The sequence below is a fragment of the Silurus aristotelis genome (assembly GCF_946808225.1).
Source record: "Silurus aristotelis genome assembly, chromosome: 7".
NCBI classification, from domain to species: Eukaryota; Metazoa; Chordata; class Actinopteri; order Siluriformes; family Siluridae; genus Silurus; species Silurus aristotelis.
Genome location: NC_139580.1, coordinates 24,650,743 through 24,654,255, shown reverse-complemented (window position 1 = coordinate 24,654,255; position 3,513 = coordinate 24,650,743). Strand labels below are relative to the sequence as shown.

Sequence of the window (3,513 nt, the reverse complement as noted above, 5' to 3'; positions counted from 1 at the left end):
GCAAATCAAAAATCCTATACCGTACTTATGACCAGGTGACCCAATACTTTTGGAAATATAGTGTGTGTGTGTGTGTGTGTGTGTGTGTGTGTGTGTGTATGTGTGGTAAGTAGAGATTTTGTTGAACACATTCATTTAAAAGGAATCCCAATACTACTTCACATAAATATTATAAAGAATGAAAATATAAAGGTGTTCTCTCACTTGTCAGTATCGGCGTCACTGTGTGCTGCTGTAGGTTTGTGGATTCACAAGGTAGATTTCATGGTGGAAATAGGTGGAGTTCATCACTGTGTGAGGCCACAGCGTGTCAGTGTTTGTGTATATACTTTATGTACATTCACGTGAAGTAAAGTATAAATATAGCACAGAGCATTTAAATATAGCACAAATTCTTTTCACTATCTTTAGACTATTCAATTATTAAATAATTACTTACATTATTATGGCAAAAAACAATAGTTAAATACAGAAATTTAAATATTCATAGTTTAGGTGTGCCAATTCATTTGTTTAGCACTTGTCCAGACTGTAAGTCTCTGTTAACCTAAATTTGTCTTAAAGTTGTTAATAGACAACTGTTATATATTAAATTCTTTTTTTCCCCCTGAATTTTGTACGTAGAATCCTGAATTTATTAAAGTGGAAACATTCTAATCCCTATTTTATACTTATGTTATATACTTAAATTATATTTATACCTATACTTATATTTATATTAATGCATAATGTTTGTTACATATTATTGCAATAACCAAAATCATTTATTGAGGATGTTCACAAGTTATATATTATATAGAAATTTGCCCACTTATTTCATTTCCACCATAATTTTTTAGCACAGTGGTTTTAATGTAAAAACAATTATAAATTGCCTTATTACACAATAGTAATGAGTGCAATAAATGCACGGTAATCGTTTTACTAATGATTGTTTGTCTAAATCTAATCAGGCAAAGAAGGTAAAAAGAAATTCCAGCTATAAGAGACAGATATGAGGGAAATTCACCAATGTAATTAGAAGTTCTATAAATATTTGACTGTAAGAAAGATATCAATCCTGCTCAATAGAGAGTTATATGTTTTATATGTGATATTTGTATGTCATAATGTTTCCTGTTAAATAAAACACTTATTGTATGGGATTCTTTTAATATTCCTATAAATAAAATGTCATTTTATGATCATTTCTAAATCATATATAAAATGTTTTAAATAATTAAAAAAACCTGGATAAATTTCAGAAAGCTTCATAGATTAAATGTTATTACTATAATGGTGAGGACACCGAGTTAAAAACCTCTAAGTTTTTTACTTCACAGGCTTAAGAGATTGTCTATTGTGGTATCATATGCCCTTTACCAATAAATGTATTTTTCTAAATGTCAGAAGGTATGTCTCTGTGAACAATTCCATTGTTCGTGTTACAAAGGTCACGTCTTCTTCGCTGTGTAGTAAAACCTTAGTATTCAAGTGCGTGACCATATTGTTTGTGTCTCCGGTACATGTGTCTAATAGCACAGCAGTGTGGGGACCTGGAGAACCTGGATCTGTGCCTTTCTATGGAGACGTCTTGCTCAAGTATTCATCTTGTTCACTGATTTGATTAAATAATGCCCGAATCGGTGAGATGTGACCTCTTCCTGACACTCTGCCCCTGGTGAGACACTACAAATCACAAAAGGTCAGAGAGACACTTAGAAGTTCAAGCACATAATAAGAAGATGCCAATATCAGAAGAATATTCATTCGTCTAGCTGTTCAGCTTTTGAATTTGTACTTCACAGCATATGTTTTTAGGCAGATTGGGACACAAATCAGTGATGAGGAGATCATATTTATATTTACCGTAATTTCCGGACTATAAAGCGCACCAATATATAAGCCGCACCCACTGAATTTTACAAATATTTGTATTTTTAACATAAATAAGCCGCACTTATGTACTTTACACAGGCTTTAACGAAAGACACGTTACACATTTTGTCTTTTTCAGCAATATGTCGTTCTTCGCCAAGCTGTTGACACAAATTGGTTTAAAAAAAAAGTTTTTCTCCCGATGCTGTGCAGTTCAGAACACAGATGAGGTGCGTTTTTTTTTTTTTCATTTCCGTTTGAAAATTTCATTGGTCTAATGTTATGGGGTTCAGTTTTTTGGCTTGAAGTTTGTGAAACCGGGAAAAACCCAGGAAAAATTCATAAATTAGCCGCTTCATTGTTTAAGCCGCGGGGTTCAAAGCGTAGGAAAAAAGTAGCGGCTTATAGTCCGGAAAATACGGTGTTCATATTTATAACAAAAACTGGGAGAGTTAAATTACAGAAAGTTTTCGCCTTTCATGAGTGCAGTTATTTGAACGATCATTTAATTTCATCCAATCCAGGTCTGATACATGAAGGTCATAAATTCTAAATAAAAAAAACATCATGCGCATTAGCCAGAGCTAAATATTTGGACGTGTGATGACAATGATGAGTGTAAACCATCCAAAAAAAAAACACTTTGTATAAAAAAACACACAGTATGTAAATGAGAGCATCAACACAAGCAGATATTGGAGGAAAATGGTGTCAGTAGTAAATTCAAATTCCTGTTATGCAGTATATAACAATTGAAATTCAGAGATATATAGAGTGCAGGCAGAGTAGTGTGCGAGGAAAAAGAGTGGCAGGAGTGATTTATAATAGAAGAGTATCTGCAAGAGTGAAAGGGAAAGTTTCTAAAATGGTGGTGAGACCTGCACTGTTGCATGGTTTAGAGACTATAAGTTAGGACTCGGAGTTGAAGGTGGCAGAGTTGAAGACGCTGTGATTTTCATCTAAAATGGACAAAATTAGAAATGAGTTTATAAGAGGGGCCGAGCAGGTAGGACATTTTGGAGACAAGGTGAGAGAGATTGAGATGGTTTGGTCATGTGCAGAGGAAGGCCAAGGAGAAGGTTTATGGATGTGGTGAGAGAAGACATGAAGGCGGTTGGTTTAAGAGGCAGACGGATGGACGATCCGCTGTGGCGACCCTTAACAGGAGCAGCTGAAAGGTTGAGAAGATTCTACCTGCCCTTCGAGCCATTTCAATGAACAGAGTATTGATAACCCCAGGTCATTCCACTGGAGAAAAAGGTATAAATCAGACAAAGGCATAGTATCAACTGCCTCATCTTTAATCCTTCATTTTCCTTCGTTTATTTTTTCATACTACTTACAGATAAATTGAAAAAGAACAACATTGGCATTGTATACAACAGTTTAACATTTAACAGAGTCATCATTTAAGTATTTTAATGATTTTATAATTCCTTTGATGGAGCGAGTCTTCAGTCACTTTTACTGTCAACAGTATACAGTTCACATCAGTTGGAACAGTAGACAGTGAAATGACATAAAACAACATAAATTAGCACTCTATGGCCGAAATTAAGTAAAACAAACCTAGATTCAAGACTGCATAAGGTGACATGACTACATATGATGTAGTCCAAATAAATATTTGTAAATATATATTTTTTCTATCTATTT

The 3,513-nt window shown here is 34.0% G+C and overlaps 1 protein-coding gene across 1 annotated transcript in view; it reads left to right on the top strand.

Moving 5' to 3' along the window:
* spg11 (SPG11 vesicle trafficking associated, spatacsin) overlaps positions 1 to 3,513 on the top strand; it is a 282,063-nt gene that overhangs the window by 67,876 nt on the left and 210,674 nt on the right. The gene's annotated exons all lie outside the window — the stretch shown is intronic.